The sequence below is a fragment of the Euprymna scolopes genome, chromosome 28 (genome assembly GCF_053919585.1).
Source record: "Euprymna scolopes isolate OS-2025 chromosome 28, ASM5391958v1, whole genome shotgun sequence".
In the NCBI taxonomy this organism is placed as follows: domain Eukaryota; kingdom Metazoa; phylum Mollusca; class Cephalopoda; order Sepiida; family Sepiolidae; genus Euprymna; species Euprymna scolopes.
The window spans coordinates 12,963,282-12,981,810 of NC_136509.1; positions in this window are offsets into that span (position 1 = coordinate 12,963,282).

An 18,529-nucleotide genomic window follows, 5' to 3' on the forward strand; every position below is an offset into this window, starting at 1 on the left:
AATAAAATCGATTGCCCGTTTTCTACCTAACTAGCTAAGTTCTTAGTGGTTTCACTTATTTTAAAGCGTTTAATATGTTCATACAAAGTTAATTACAATTTTTTTGTTCTTATTTTAACGATGATTTTGGAGTCATAAAAACAATAATAAAAAACAAAACCAAAAAATTAAAAACTGGGAGCGTTACTTTTTTTGTTTTGGTTTTTTAATTATGATAGTTTTTTGTTGTTATGTTTTTGTTTTCTCTCATACCAAATGCACTCATGCGTTATTTAAAATTATAATTTTATCCATTATCAACATTTATTGTCGTCCTGTCAAATTTTGCAAAAATTAACTAATAAATTAAAAGCGAAATATTTTTTTGGCGCGATAGATGCCACGTGCTTACAATCTCTCGTTAACTAATTTTTAATTTTTTAAATTTTTACTTCAAAATTCTAAAATCAATCATTCAGAGAAAAAGTAATCACTAAATAAATTTATTAATCAATTTTATTGAAAACTCCGCTATCGTTTATCAAGAATCTTTTTAATTTCATTTTTTGTTGGTTGTTTTTCGGAGGGAGATATAGTTTTAACCCCCCCCTCTCTAAATTATATTTAAAAAAATGGGTTTGTATTACTGTACACATAGATTCGAAAAAGTAGTTAAAAAAACAAATATATAACAAATAAATGTTATCAAAGGCAAGATAAGTTGGGTTACCCGATAAGTTACTTTTCTACCAAACTGGATATAATTCTCGTGTTTTTATTCAATTTAACATGTTTATTCAGCTCGAAAAACATGCAGTGTTTACCGATGTATTGGAAAATTCAAAATGGCGGTCGACTCTCTCTTAAACACGGTAAGTTCGGGAAAAGGTGTTATAAATAATAAACTAGACAAAATACTGTTAGAAATTTGCTCAATATATGTTACCGTGACATAATTTGACATATATTCGGTGGTTTTTTAATAGTATTTTGTTTGGTTTATTATTTATAACACCTTTTCCCGAACTTACCGTGTTAAATAGAGAGAGTCGGCCGCCATTTTGAATTTTCCAATACATCGGTAAACACTGTATGCTTTTTGAGCTGAATAAACATGTTAAATTAAATAAAAACACGAAAATTATATCCAGTTTGGTAGAAAAGTAATTTATCTTGCCTTTGATAACATTTATTTGTTATATATTTGTTTTTTTGACAACTTTTTCGAATCTATGTGTACAGTAATACAAACCCGAACGAAAAATAATGTCCGGTAAATCACATCTTAGGGGTCTTGATAATCGCTAAAAAATAGAAAATTAAAGAAATGACTGAGGGAGATTTAGTTTTAAATAGAAAATAATAAATTTTAATATTTTTTAAAATATAATTTAGAGAGAGGGAGAGAGAGTGGGGGGGGTTAAAACTATATCTCCCTCCGAAAAACAACCAACAAAAATGAAATTAAAAAGATTCTTGATAAACGATAGCGGAGTTTTCAATAAAATTGATTAATAAATTTATCTAGTGATTACTTTTTCTCTGAATGATTGATTTTAGAATTTTGAAGTAAAAATTTTAAAAATTAAAAATTAGTTAACGAGAGATTGTAAGCACATGGCATCTCTCGCGCCAAAAAAATATTTCGCTTTTAATTTATTAGTTAATTTTTGCAAAATTTGACAGGACGACAATAAATGTTGATAATGGATAAAAATATAATTTTAAATAACGCATGAGTGCATTTGGTATGAGAGAAAACAAAAACATAACAACAAAAAACTATTATAATTAAAAACCAAAACAAAAAAGTAACGAAAAATCGAATCGCTCCCTGTTTTTTAATTTTTTGGTTTTGTTTTTAATTATTGTTTTTATGACTCGAAAAAAACATCGTTAAAATAAGAACAAAAAAAATTTGTAATCAACTTTGTATGAACATAATAAACGCTTTAATATAAGTGAAACCACTAAGAACTTAGCCAGTTAGGTAGAAAACGGACACTTAGAAAATCGATTTTATTAAAAAAAAAAAAAAAAAAAAAGAAAACATTAAACAAGTAAAAATATTTTTAAAAAATATTAGGGGGGGGGCTATAGTCTATTTTAAAAAATAATATCTCCTTCAAGAATGATCATAAAATGTGTTTTCAATCGGTATTTATTCAATAAGGAACCAGTTTTCCTACCTAGCGAAAGGGGACCAGTTTTCCGGAGACGAGTTTTCCGGAGACGAGTTTTCCCGGGACGAGTTTTCCCGAGACGAGTTTTCCCGGGACGAGTTTTCCGGGCACCATGTAAAGGATAGCGTTTATGGCAAGAAGCCTGATACAATAGCGTCTTTAAAGTTATTTATTGAAGAGGAGATTGCGCGGATATCAGCTGACATGATTACACGTGTTACACAATCAGTGGTTAATCGCTTCCAGCGATTGATAGAGAGAAATGGACGACAATTAACAAAATAAACATATTTCATGTTTGTTTCATTTTATATTTCAATGTATGGTACTTAAATATACGTGCATTGCTAATATCGTTTTTCTTTAAAATGTTACCTGACTTTTAGACCACCCTGTAGATTAGTTAAGCCCACGGATGTTTGTGAATTCTAGCCTCAAGTGAGGAGACAATTGGATTTGTTTGAGTGAGTGTCTGGTTTGGACAGTTTTTTTTTTTTTGAGGTAGAACGATTTGGGCAAAGTGGGTTTCAAAAGTAATACCTCCTATTTTTCCTTCCGCCCGAATGGATCAGAGGGGATTACAAATTGCATTATTATGCTGACTGAATTTATGCGTCCATGACCTGAAAGTTTCATCTCTCTGTTGCTGATATTGATGGTGTGAGACTCTAAGAAAACAACCCCTGTCATGGCGTGCGTCAGACGAAGAGATGCATCATCGAATTCCTCTATGCAGAAAAAATTGAATCGATCAACATTCACCGGCGCCTGTTGAACGTTTATGAAGCCGATGCAGTTTATGTCAGCACAGTTACGAGACGTGTTCATCGATTTCAGAGTGGTGACAGAGATGTGAGTGACAAAGTGTGCTCCGGATTTTTACGACCGAAGCATCAAAAATAGTAGACAAAGGGCATTGAGAATGGTGGTGACTATGTAGAAAAATACATTCTGAAGCACAAAAGCTCGCTCATTTTAATGGTTACTGTTATAATCCGTTTTAAAGGATTGTAAGGAAGCCAGAACACGGGAATAAAGTAGCAAAATATATTAACAAGAACATACAAAAGTGTGAGTTTGTCCACCGGATATCGACTCGGCATTAATGCATTTTCTTCCGGTGTTTATTTTGTACAATCCAGTTCCTTCATAGGTAACACAGGTAGTTCCGCCAAAACAGTTACCACTCCCGTATTCTGTAACTCTTCAACATTTTAGTTTTGTGTTAAAAAAAATAGGAGGCGTTACTTTTAGAACAACCATCGTATGAACTCCCTTACGATATAAATATATTGATGTGCACCACTTCAGAGAATCACTCGTACAACTTCATATTGGCGTTAAGCGCTACAAGTCTCGTTCTCTATTCAATCCTGTTGTAAATACGAATATCTTTTTTTGTAAATCATATCCGTGTCCGAATTTTTCTTATTAACCTTCCTCGGCCAGAATAAATCTGGTGATGTGGAACTCAAATTTAGAAAAGATGACATGATTCCATTTCCGTTTGATGAAAACCTGTTTTTTATTCGTTGCAGACGGTATACTAGTAGGCCAGTTGTGTACAAATCCCAAGAGTAATAGGAGCCTTCTATTAAGTCTGAAAGTGCCACAGTGTTAAACGAGCGAGATCAGAGATGCGCCGCTGTACAACTCATGCTCTCTACCGATCCAATTTATGACAACAGGATCATTGCCAGCACCCTCAAAATGCATCGATGGATTGCCATGAATAACAGAGACGTGCACACGGTGATGAAATCAACGTTTCCGGCTGCAGTTATGGTCTTTGGTGTGGTTTTAAGTGAGAACCACATCATGCCACCTCACATCTTCGAAATCGGCTTGAAAGTCAACACCAAAGTGCATGTACTATGTATGTACTGAAGAGATTGGTGATCCCCTGGTGCAATAAGTTGGCCGCAAGTCCAAAGAGAACCAGGCCATTTTCTCACTGCCCCCCCCCCCCTCCTGCCACGATCCGAACTCGCTGGGCTACTTCGCTTGGTCATACGTCGAGAACATCGCCAACATGACCTCCCACAACACCAACGCCAGCCTGATCGCCGTTATCCGCCGAGTATTCGCCGAGCTTCCGCCGGCGTTTGTGGAAAAGACTTGCTCCCAGTTCCGGGCCCGTATCAAGGCGGTGATTGAGGCTGAAGGCGGTTACATTGAATATATGTACACTCTACTACATAGTCAAGTTACCTGAATTGATTAAAAAAAAAAAGTTTTAAAATAAATGGAGTGTTTGTTTTCTTTAGGGCGACACTTTTATCGTTCCACCTTGTAGCGTTACGACCAACAAAAAAACCTGTGTTTTAACAAAAAAGAAAAGGATAATCCTACAAAATGAAATTATCTGACAGCAGCATGACATACTCAACGAACAAGATAGTTCTTCCCGAAATGGTATTTAAAATCTATCAAAACTGTACTTGAAAAACATTTCGGTTAAAACTAAGAATATAAATCTGTTAAGTAAGATTTTCTATGATCAAATAGTTTTTTTAACCGCCCCCACCCCCACAAAAAATAAATATTTTGTTCCACGTACGGCATTAAACTATAAGTAGCAAAATTACAGCAGCAATTAGAATATAAAAGAAAAAAAAATTTTCTTAGTAAATTTCGTGATAAAAAATAAGTCTACAAATGAGGGATTTCGAGGCTATTATCGTTTAGATCAGGATTTCCCTACCTTTTTCGACAAACGCCCCCCCCCCTTAGGACACTCGGATACCTACTACCGCCCCCTCCCTACATGCATCCTTACATAATAATGTTAATAGGAGTGGTAGTACATAATTAAAGTGAAAATAAATGAATATCATATAATTTATTCAATAAAATTCTACAATGTCGTTTGAATAGGAACAGCAACAATTATAAATTATGTAGGTCAATTAATATATCATAGCATTGCTAATACAATAATCAATAAAAATTGCTAATACAATAATCAATAAAAATTGCTAATACAATAATCAATAAAAATTGCTTATACAATAATCAATAAAAATTGCTAATACAATAATCAATAAAAATTGCTAATACAATAATCAATAAAAATTGCTAATAAAATAATCAATAAAAATTGCTAATACAATAATCAATAAAAATTGCTAATACAATAATCAATAAAAATTGCTAATACAATAATCAATAAAAATTGCTTATACAATAATCAATAAAAATTGCTAATACAAAAATCAATAAAAATTGCTAATACAATAATCAATAAAAATTGCTAAATACAATAATCAATAAAAATTGCTTATACAATAATCAATAAAAATTGCTTATACAATAATCAATAAAAATTGCTAATACAATAATCAATAAAAATTGCTAATACAATAATCAATAAAAATTGCTTATACAATAATCAATAAAAATTGCTAAATACGATAATCAATAAAAATTGCTAATACAATAATCAATAAAAATTGCTAATACAATAATCAATAAAAATTGCTAATACAATAATCAATAAAAAATTGCTAATACAATAATCAATAAAAATTGCTAAATACAATAATCAATAAAAATCAGAATAATAATCACAGGAATCACCAATCAATTTGCAGATTGCTGTTGATGATCAGCAATAAGTTTTGGAATATTTGATTCCATAATCGATAAAAAAAAGTCTTAGATCACCACATGATTCGATTTCTGTTCCCAGAATCCATTCAATAGAGGAGAAATACTTGTTAAAAATGGGAATCAGAAATCAGATTCAGGAAATATTTAAGAAGTTTTATCAACATTACTGTGTATGATTCTTGAAGTAATTTTTCCAATTAAAAATAAGTGTGGTGCAATCAATTTCCACATTAATTGTAAATCACCCCCCCAAATGGGTTGAGATACACTTAGTAATGTTACTAGAAGCACCTAGTCTTTCACCGCCTCCTAAAGAATCTCAGGAACCCCCTATACGATATATTTGGCTGCCGGTGATAGGTAGGGACCCCACTGGGAAACCCTGGTTTAGATGATAAAGGTCCAGAGGGACCACCAACAGGTAAAAAATAAGTAAAAAAAATAACAAAAACAAACAAAACAGATCCAACAGCAACAGAAAACTGGAGAAAGGATGATTCAACAAAAAAAAAAAAAAAAAGATGACAGAAGATTTTTACGGAAGTCTTAATAACACCTTTACGCATCACTTAATAAGAACACTTAATTATAACAGATTTTTATTTATTTATTTATTTATTTTTGATATCCTCGAAGATATGACAATGTAAGCTGATAATTTCGACCCAATTTTTATTCGCCCACGTCTTGAATATTTTTCTCACATTATATCAGCATCACCATATCCCATCTGCAAAAGACTTTAACTTTAAATTCTCCAAGATGGCAAAATAAAAGAGGTCAAATGGGGATCACGCGGCCACGCCACTTAAATTAACCAATTACAGAAAAAAAAAAAAAAAAAGGGAATTTTGTCGAATCCGAACACTCCGACGCAGTTCTAGATGCTGAAACTCGTTGCACGGAAAGTGAAATCAGTTTTTTAATAAACTCCTTCCGAAAGGATCAAAATTACGTAAGATCAACTAAATACCCAAAACCCGATTTATCTCTGAATAGAAAGTTTTCTTTAATTTTTAAAAACAATACTTCATTTTAGGAATCGGGTACAATGAACAAGACGATTGGCGATATGTTGTATATCATACGAAGTCCGAGGTATACTCATAAACGCCATCAAAACTAGTTAAAAAAAAAAGTTACTCAGACAACACTAACGAAATATTACCTGTACAGAAAGAGCCAACCGACGCCATTTTTGAAACGTCCGATTTCGAACCACCCAAACCAACACCAGAACAGCAACGGTTGAGCAGAAAGAGAGAATTCACCTACACAATAATTATCAACCCGAAGCGGAAAAGATATTATTTACGATGTAAAAACGCTTGGAGGTGTTCTATAAACTCACCCATACATAATATATGAACAGTATAAAAATACCGAGAGGTACTACTCTAGCGAGTCACTTGTAATAGGCCAGGTTCATATTAAGTACCACAACTCTCGTTCTCTATTTCGTCTGTAAATATAAATACGTTTTCTAAACCATATCCTTGTTCGAGTCTTTCTTAGTAACGTTTCCGGGCTACAACACCTAATAAAGAAAAGTTAAATATATCATATATTGTAAATATCTGGATGGTAGGCCGAAACAATTGTATGCTCTGAATAGAAAATTTTAAAAAATTTGGTGAATATCTAAGAATTTGTTTCTTTGCGTTCAAGGTAGTTTGCATAATAAAAAGTTTTTATAGCTCTAGCCCTATACTATTGAGCTATTGAAAAAGACATTTATATTCAAAATATAAATATATACGTTTACATATGTAGGCGTGTTTCTACTGTTAGTAGTGACTGTATATGATTTTTTTTTCCGGCAGCAAAAACCAAAGTAAGAGAACAAAGACCAAAATTATGTAGGTTTTAAGAGCTTTATCGAAACCGTCCTGTGCATCAAGATAGGTCGGAGGAAGTAGAGGTAATGCCGGCTTTGGCAAAGGGCTTCGATGAAAATAGATGTTACCACTGAAGAAATGCGAGTATTATTCTATTTAAGAATTTGTGGACGGAAAACTTCCCATCGGAGTCATCAGCGCCGCTTCACACACCTTTCAAAGCGAAGAAGGCGGTGCGGTGCGGCTGCAGTTGAAACTCACTTCCTGAGGAACACAGATGAAACAAAAAAAGAACGGCTGAAACTGATCAAACGTGAATTTTGTTCTTTCCTTTTTTATTAGCATTTTTTTTTTTTTTTTTTTTTCAATTTGTTCCGGACAATCCTGGTTTGTATTGAGCGACACAGATTATGACATTACTTTGTGGTCCATCCATAAATAGGATTGATACTCAGAAAAATAAAAAAATTAACAAATAAAAAGCTTTTTTTGTACTTGAGAATTATCCCTTATCAAGGCGTGAAGGCCACTCGAGGATGGAGATTAATGTAAGGTAGAAGTGTATTAATCGTTAGTTGCGTAAATTGGGTAGAATTTGATTATTTATGGAAACGACTTAATAAGAACTTGTTTACTTGTCGAAGGCTACCATATTGTATTCAACCGGGAAGCAGGCCAGCGGAACAGTATTCCACAAGCGGGCAGTTTTGGGGAAGAAGCTTTGCTCATGAAATCTGCGTTTAGATCTAGGCACAGATAGAGAGTGAGGGAGATCGTATATAATGGTAGTAGCTAGTCGAGTGTTTTTTTGTGAAAGCTTGGAAATGGGGGTCCATAGATTGGAGTTCAGTCGAGCACTTGCCATGAAAATAACGATAGAGTATTTAAGCTATTTAAAACTTGAATGTTGAAGACTATGGAAGAATTATCAAACCCGACAAAGTGTGGCCCATTTTTGAATAGAGTTGGCCTTGCTCTAGTGAACCGAGTTTTACAGTCTTTACCCTCTTCATTACTTGAAATCTTTGAGATGAAACTAATCGATCAAAGAAAGAAGACTAAACTTCCCCCCTCTGTCTCTGTCTCTCTCTCTCTATCTCTCTCTCTTTATCGGCAAGAAAAAAATACAACTAATGGATAAGAAAAAGAAAAGTAATCAATAACAAGACAAAACTAATGGATAAAAAAGAAGACAAAATTGTTCCTTTCTATCGATAAGAAAATAAGACAAAACTAATCGATAAAAATTAAAAAAAAAAAAAAACTTGACCACCGTCCCCTTCCAATTAAGCGATAAAAAAAAAACAAAATCAAAGTATTCGATAAAAAGAAAACAAAATTCTCTCTCTCTCTCTCTCTCTCTCTCTCTCTCTCTCTCTCTCTCTCTCTCTCTCTCTGAAATAGATTTGCTTATTACTAATTGCATTAGGCGCCCCTGTCGCGAAATACCGACGAGGCCTTCAGATATTTATGTGAGCCAGAGTTCGTGCGCTTGCATACAATACCCACCTTCCCGCGATTGGGAAGTGGCAAATGCATTAGTTCAACGGGTTTGCCACTGTTATATTAGATGACCTTGTCCTGTTGGGATGATTTATGGTCCGATTCAGCCCTAGGCAGTACACACTGGGGAAGTTACCACTAGATTTTCTCTTTAATATAGGATCCAAAATAATATCGAATCTAAAAGATCTATCGACCACACCCTAACGCTTGTGCCGTCGCCGCAATGTTGTATTCATGTGCCTGCTTTACAAATACATTAATGGAATATGCTCTGATGAACTCATTACACTTGTGTCCCCCTCGACGTACATACTCCTGATTGACCTGAGGCTTCTAGATGCCGGAAAGCCTTATACAATAGCACTTTCTCCCCACCCCGGATCGCTAAATTTTGGAATTATCTTCTGTTTCCAACTTCTTTGACTGTACAGGGTGAAACGATAAAATTGTCGCCTTAGAAAAAAAAATGATTCCATTTCCGTTTGATGAAAACCGGTTTTCTTTTTTTTTTTGTTGCAGGCCATATACAAGTTGGCTAGTAGTGTACCAATCCCAATAGTGATAGGAGATTTCTATCATGTCTGAAAGTGACACAACGTTCAACGAGCGAGATCGCACTGCTGTACAACTCATTACTCTCTACCGATCCAAGTTATGACATTGCCAGCACCCTCAAAATGCATTGCTGGATTGACGCGAATAACAGTGACGTGTCCAGGGTGATGAAAACAAAGTTTCCGGCCACGGTTATGGTCTTTGGTGTGGTTCTAACTGAGGGTTACATCATGCCACCTCACATCTTCAAAGTCAGCTTAAGTTAACACCAAAGTGTACCTGAAGAGTGTGGTGATCCCTTGGTATAATCAGGTGGCCGTTGGCAGACCTTTGGTATAGCAATAAGGCCCGGCGGCAGCCCAAAAGCCCAGAGAGACCCAGTCTTGGCTTCAGTAGGAGTGCTACGACTTTGTACCCTTCTCTTACTGTCCCCCTCTTCCCCGCACCTGAACCCGCTGGACTACTTCGTCTGGTTATATATCGAGAAGATCACCAACATGACCTCCACAACACTAAATCCAGCCTAATTGCTGCCATCCACCAAATATTTACCTAACTTCCGCCTGTGCGTGTGGAAAAGGTATGCTCCCAATTCCGGACCTGTATCGAGGCGGTGATTGAGGTTGAAGGCGGCTACATTGAATAGATTTCAGCTCTATCCACATGATTAAGTTACCTGAATTGATCTTTTCAATAAAAGTTTAAAAATAAAATTGTAGCGTTGTTTTCTTTAGGGCAACAACTTTATCGTCCCACCCTGTATTAAAATTCCACATAGTCCTGATTAGCTTCTCGCGTCTAAGTGACAAAACGCTTTATTTGATGTTAAAAAGTGTAAAAAATAAAAAAATAAAAAGTTAAAAAAGAAAATAATGTTTGTATAAATAAAATATCTAATAAACGTGGAAATTAGATGGCGCTTAAGTTTTTTTTTTTTTTTTTTTTTTTTTAAAGGCGATATAAAGTTATGTACAGGCGATAAAAATGAGATGTTTTTAAAGCTAATGACATGTTGAACATATTGGAATTAAAAGTCAATTTAATATTTGTATTTATTTAAAGATGCTTTTTCAATTAATGAATATGCTAGTATTATCGTCTTATTTCCTAGATGACTACATTTTTTCTTTGTTCAATTTTAGTCAAAAAGCGGAATCATTCGATGAAAACAAGTAAAGTCTTTTCGTCAGCTATATAAAAAAAATTGTAACTGAAAAGAAAACACAAGACTTATATGGTGAAACGAAATATTTTTTATAGACACTTTAATTGGTGCTTCAGTATTACACAAACGAAACAATATTGAATTTCAAGTAAAACAAATGGTACCTACGTAATTGTCATGTCGCAAATAGTAACATATACAAAAAATTAAAAAAAAAACGATGAAGTAGAAAACTAGTTATTAATGAAAAACTGTTTTCGTTAAAGTTTATGTGGGGAATAAATTTGGTCCGACATTTTGAATTACGTTCGTCACGTGACATAAGCAACAGAACTTAATTATCTCCCCTGTCGACTTATCTCTTATTTTAGTAAGCGTAATATATTGATTTCGCTTCCTTTCACAATTTGCTTTTTTCATTAATAATTATTTTTCTACCGTATCGTTTTTCGTAATTTTTGGATATGTTATTATTTTAAACCTGACGATTACGTAGGTACCATTTGTTTCACTTGAAATTCAATATTTTTTCATTATTATAATATAAAAGCGCCCTTTATTTTTTTTTAAATATAGTATTTTTGTAACTCACTAAGAGACTTTATTTCCTTTTTTTTACATAGGCATCACCACTTATCAAGGCCAAGAGGCCATTCGAGGATAAGGGTTAAAGAGTGTACAGTACTAAAATTGGACAATATAGTAATCGTTAGTAATGGAAATTCGGTAAATTTGTTAACTTAAGTGGAACGGCTCATCAAGAACTTGTTTACGTTGGACTTGAAGACAACCATATTGTAGTCAGCTGGAAAGCACGAAAACAGAAGACAATTCCACAGATGTGCAGTTCTAAGAAAGAAGTTTTGTTCATGGACTCTACGTTTAGGTTTAGGCACAGATAAAGAGTGGGGGAAATATTGATAGTGTTTTCAGCTAGACGAGTGTTTCTTGTGAAAGTTTGGCGAGGGGGGCATAGATTGGAGCTCAGTTGAGCACTTGCCATGAAAATAACGATAAGGCCGAGACAAACTCGCAACAACTCTTCTGTGAGGAAGAGGTTGCAGGGAAGAGAAAAGGACATCCCCTACTACGAAGTCTATTTTGAACTCTATCAAGGCAGGATTTTGCAATTCCGTAAAACGTCAGTAGCCGAAGTTCGGCAAACGGTCAGGTTTTTTAACGGTTAAAGAGTCTTTTGAACGCTGAAGTTTTTTAAAGCGAAAATCTCTTCAACAGTTTGCATTTTGAATATGGGAACTGTTTCGAGATAAGTGTAACTACATTTTATTTCAGTATTTAATTTATATTTTTATTTTTTCTTATTGTTTTATTTAATAATAGATTTTCTCGTCCAAAGATGATGTTTATTATATCTACCAAGTTTATAGCATAAATAGATTAGGCAATTGTATTCATTTGCAGTTAGTGAGAGTGGAATCTATCACCATACTTTCCTTTAAACACAACTTTTATAACTACAATACTTTTCATCAAACCTTGTTTCCATTCCACTTTTTGTATCCATCATGCCTCTATAAGTTGATATACTGATTTTCTTTTTAGTGTTTTTCTATCAATACGCAGAATTCAATTGATTTCACCTTCAATGCCATAAAATGTCATAAAAGTACGTTTCCCAGTTATTGCATGTCGCCTTTTCGAGCTGAATATTTTTATTTCTTTTTCTTTTTCATGTTTTTTTTTTAAATATATTTTGAAGATATAAATAAACTTTAAAACTGTATATTTATATCCATTACTAATCCACCGATCCCATTAAAAATGATTAACTTATTCAAAAAAAATCAATTTATCAAGATCGCAATGGCATCAATATTTTTATTTCCGTTCCCAAAAATAGACGTCAGCTTTGGTTTCCTGTTCCTTGCCACAAAAGACAAACATAAACTGATTCACCTTTGCACCTCAAGAGGATACAACAGAATGAATCGAACTTCTTTCCTTTTTTTTTATTTTATTTATTTATTTATTTTTTTTTTTTTTTACAGTTTTGGTCAGCCGTCTTATCTTTTTGCCATGTAACCTTCCTGATGACATGGCGCGCCGTTTGCGCACGTCTCTTCTTCCGTGACTGCGCCGCGTGACGTAGGTAGGTAGGTGTGTCACTCTTGTTATCGGAGCGTCTCCGTGAAACGGCGCCACAGCTGAAGTTCCGATTGGATCTCTCAATAAACCAACATTCATTAACAAAAAAAAAAGGAAAAGAAAAAGAAAAGAAAAAAAAACGTTTTTACTTGTTGTTTTGTTTTGCTTCGTCGCTAATTTCTTTTGCAGACAAAAAAAAAAACAAAACTGTTCCCTTTATTATTTTACCCGCCGAATGTGACGTCTTATGTCCCATCGTTCCTTCTTACGAAGAACAAACACCGAGCCTTACGATTAAAAATGCGCATAACGCAATTCCTCAAATTTCACCAATGATGCAATTCAACCTAGACATTTCTACCAACATTTATTCATTAAATAAATTACAATTATCAGATTGATGAAATCAGTGAACCAAAAAAAAAAAAAAAAATGGGCATATAAAAAACAAAAATTAAAATACATACTTTACACTTGTTTTAACACCAGAAGGAATGCCCGGCGTTGCCCGGGATTGAATGTAACCCCTTATATAATTTTACGTGTTTGTTTTACAAGCCACAAAGATTCGAAAAAGTGATCAAAAATTCAAATATATAACAAATAAATGTTATCAAAGGCAAGACAAGTTACTCTTCTACCTATCTGGAAAGGACTTTAGTGGTTTTATTCAATTTAAAACGTCTAATCAGCTCAGAAAACAAATTGTTTAACGTTTACGTAAGAGCAAAAAAAAAAAAAAAAAATGACCGCGCTCTTTGCTTGTAAAATTCTATGTTACCGTGACATATATTGAGTGGATTTCTAACAATATTTTGTATAATTTTTTAGTTTTAAGTCATTTTCAAAACTTTGAATTTTACGAGCCAAAAGCGCAGACATTTTTCTTGCTTTACGTAAATGCAAGACACTTTGTTTTTCGAACAGATTAAACGCTTTAAAGTCAGCAAAATCACTAAAAATAATTCCAGATAGGTAGAAGAGTAATTTCACTTGCTTTTGATAACATTTATTTGTGATGTATTTGAATTTTTTTTTTTTTTTTTAATATTTTTCGAATCTCTGTGGATTATAAAACAAACCCCCGAGCTAGCCCCCGTACTTTCCAAACTCTACAACAAATGCCTTGCTGAATTCTGCTTCCCTAATAGCTGGAACATGGCCACTGTGGTACTGGCTCACAAGACTTCAGTTATCGCTTTATCAGTTTCCTTCTCCTCTTCGCTAAAATCTTTGAGACGCTAATCAATCAAGCACCAGTCAACCACCTTGCAAAAGATAATCTTCTCTCCGACAAACAGTACGGATTTAGACAATGTGTCTACTGCTGATATTTTAACAGTCATCTCTGAACACATATATTATGCACTGGATAAGGCGGGTGAAGCTCGTGCTATAGCCCTCGATATATCCAAGGACTTTGACAAAGTCTGGCATGAAAGGCTGCTAATGAAAATCAAATCATACGGTATAACTGGACGAATACTAAATATAATTAGATCTTTCTTAGACGATAGGACAATCCGGGTTATCATTGATGGACATTCATCCAAGCTGCATAACATTAATGCGGGAGCGCCTCAGGGATCGATCCGTAGATCACTATTATTTCTGATATTTATCAATGACCTCCCCGATAATATTGAGTTCGAGATGGGTATATTTGCTGATGGTACAACGCTATATAAGATATATAAGGGAAGAACGGATGTACACAAATCCAAGACGATGGCTGAATCCTTAGAAAATTATCTCCCCACCGTAGTGGAATGGGGACGAAAATGGAACGTAACATTTAATGGTAGTAAGAATAAACTGCTCTCGTTTAACAATTACAAGAAACCTCTCCAACCACCGATATCCATGACAAATAACTCCCTACATGAGAATTCTTCTTTCAAACTACTCCGCTTAATATTCACGGGAAATATGAACTGGAACAAATATATTGAGGACATTGCGAAGGCTGCTCCAAAGAAGGTGGGCTCCCTCTATCGTGCTAGAAAACTGCTCACACTTGAGAGTATCCTGTACCTCTACAAGGCCACCATTCGCCCATGCATGGAGTATTGTTGCCACATCTGGGCTGGTGCATCTACGACTAGCCTCTTCCATTTTAGATAGGGTCCAGAAAAGGGTCTGCAATCAAATAAGTCCCACTTTGTCAACTAAGCTCCAACCCCTGTCCCATCGCCACAATGTTGCATCTCTGTGGCTATTTTACAAGTATTTTAATGGAATGTGCTCTGATCAAATTATTGCACTTGTGCCCTCTCGACGTACATATCCCCAAGAAACCCGCTTAGCAACAAAATCACACCCCTTCGCTGTTGAGGTACCTAAATGTCAAGAAATATTTTATTCTAATTGCTTCTTCCCTAGAACGGCTAGACTTTGGAATTCCCTCCCTGCAACCTGCTTCCCAAACTCTACTGACATGCAGAAGTTCAAATACAACGTAAACCAACATTTTAATCTGTTATAGGCATGGTCCCAATTAGTGGCCCCTTACGTTCGAATGAGTAAGATAAAATTGAAAAATATATCACTATTGGGATATTGTTAACAATAGGCAACAAAATTTTAAAAGAAGTCAATAAAATAAGTATACAACAAATATTATAATATATATAATGCTCAAACTAAGTTAGGAGCATTATATATATATATATATATATATATATATATATATATATATATATATATATATATATATATATATATATTGCTCCTAACTTAGTTTGAGCATTTGGGAAGTGATATACAAATTACCATATGAAGCGATTATCTTTGTGTAAACAAATTGAGCTTAGGTATTTTGAATAATGTCAAAATGACAAAATTGTTAATTTACTGCCCGCATAGTAGCAGCTGTATAGCGCAATGGTTTGCGCGATCGGGTTTCGATCCGGGCTTGAGGTAGTTGTTTGTCTAGACGCACTGATGCGCTGTGAAACAGCGAAACAACAGTACTGCATGTGGATGACTATATATATATATATATATATATATATATATAAAGCTAAACGTCTGTGTGTGTGTGTGTGTGTGTGTGTGTGTGTGTGTGTGTGTGTGTGTGGTCACGAATAGGCTCCTATATGGTTGACTACTTTAAAAAACTGATTACATATTATGATAGATATATCGAGGATCAAGAATGGGTATGTTTGTATCTGGCAGAACGGTGGTTCATAAAAATTGTGGGGTCTGCGTTCGCGCCTGGCTCCCAAAGTATGGAAATAAAAAATGAAAAAAAAAAATGTTGACAAGAGTTTTTGATATAGATGTACATAAGAATACTTTGATAAGTGTGTTTCAACTTAAATAGGGATGGTATAATAAAATTGTGGGGGTCTGCGTTCACGCTTGTATTCCATGGAAATATGGCACAAACTTTAACAAAGTCTTTTCATATCTATTTGCGTAAGTATACTTTAATAATTAAGTTTCAGTTTGAATAAATATGGTATGATAAAATTATTGGGTGTTCGTTCGCGCCTGACCTATGTCACAAAGTTTAACAAGGTTTTTTAAAAAGGATGAGGGTCCACAATAACACCTTAACTTTAATCTTAATTCACGTTAGCTTTTATTTATTTTTTGAGTTGAATCATATTGTGTCAAATAAATTCACCTCATAAATTCACTTTCTTATTAAAGTGAAAGCCAAAAAAAAAGTCGGAACTTTAGACAATTCTCGACACAAATTTTGCATAACTCTGTCTTTTTTTCCTTCTCCACTTGCACATGGCACTCTTTCGAAAATAGATTAAATGGATAAATAATAAAAAATAAGAACGCTATTTGTTATCGTGTCAAAAGAAGGAAAAAATCCTGCTCACGTGATTACGTGTCTTTTTAAAAACCTTTACATAACCTTTTTTATTTTTATTTATATATCTGTTTAAGCTTTTTTGTCTGTACTAGAAGGAATTCAGTTGATTACAACCCTTTCTGCGTGTTCTTTACATTACAATAGTACAACCTTGAATCCGACGGCGCAATACTACACCGTTCAATACTGTAAAACTGAAACGAAGCTGTTCTGCTTGAAAAGGGCGCCATTTTTCTCTTATTCATATTTATATCGATTCTTTGGTTTAAAAAAACTAAAGTAATTACGTGTTTACTTTTTTAATATCCCTTTTTTCTGTTTCGGATTATTTTACTAAAGTAACTAAAGCTATATTATTTTTCAAAACTGTTTTTGTTTTTTTTTTGTTTTTCGATATTTCGTCGATATTATTTAGTAAGATTGTTTAGCAGAAAAGCCAACAAACGACTACCCGAAAAAATAAATATTACCATACTCAATAAAAGTTCAGTTCATGTTTTTTTTTGTTTTTAAATAATTTTTAATGCTGTTTACTTGAAATAATTTCAGCGAACCGAAATTAAAACGAAATTTGAGGCGATAACTACTTAAATGAATTTTTATATAAACTACACATGCCATAATCGAATATTCCTCAAGCACAAAATAACGGAAAACATTAAAATATGTTTATAAATATTTCTTACGTTGACGGAACTCTCTTAAATTGTTAAGACAGAATGCTCAGGTGCCCCACCTTCAAATTGAAAACGGGGCTCTCTATTTCAAAGTCGCTGCCATTTTGATTTTTTTTAAAACCGGTTTGTGAATTAAAAAAAAATGTGTTACAAACTACTTAAAAATACAAACCAATGAACTTTTCTACCATAAAAGTAATTTTTATTGACTATGGTAACATTTATTTCTTGTATATTTATATTATTATATATATATAACATTTTCTCTTTGTAAGGAAACATCATTTTGTTGGTCACTCTTGGCTACGAATGGAAACAAAGTTGATATAAAAAAATATATTTTCGCGAAAATTATCTTTACTTTCATCATATTTTGCTTCGGGTAAAATTTTTGAGTATCAAAACTATCTCTTTACAACCCCCTCCTTTTCATAACCTATCATACTTTCATCAATCACAGTCCATTTTCTGTAGGCTGTTTTTGAAACCAGACAACGACGCGTACTTCTGCTAGTCTATAATATAAAGCTGAACGTCTGTGTGTGTGTGTGTGTGTGTGTGTGTGTGTGTGTGTGTGTGTGTGTGTGGTCACGAATAGGCCACCCTCGTGGCCTTCGGGCCAAGATCAAATTGTAGTATCTCTTCCGGCAGATACTGCAAGCAAGGACCATACGTGAGGGAAACCCCACATATAAGACCTTGGTCAATGTAGAGGAAACCCTTCATACCAATTGTCACTATCCAGCTCCCCTCCTCCCCGGGGAGTTGGTCCCATTTCCCCTTCACTCCTCACATTAAAAATCGGCCTTGTGCCTAATTTGCTCGGTGGGGGAGCAAATAAATACCCGGTCACGATTAGTCTCCTTAGAAAACTGATCACATATAATGATAGATGTATCGAGACACAGGAATGAGTATGTTTGATCTGGCAAAATGATGATTCATTAAAATTGTGGGGTCTGCATACGCGCCTTGTCCACAAAGTATGGAAATAAAAAAGTTAAAAATAAAAAAAACGTTTGCAAGTGTTTTTGGTATAGATGTACATAAGAATACTTGGATAAGTATGTTTT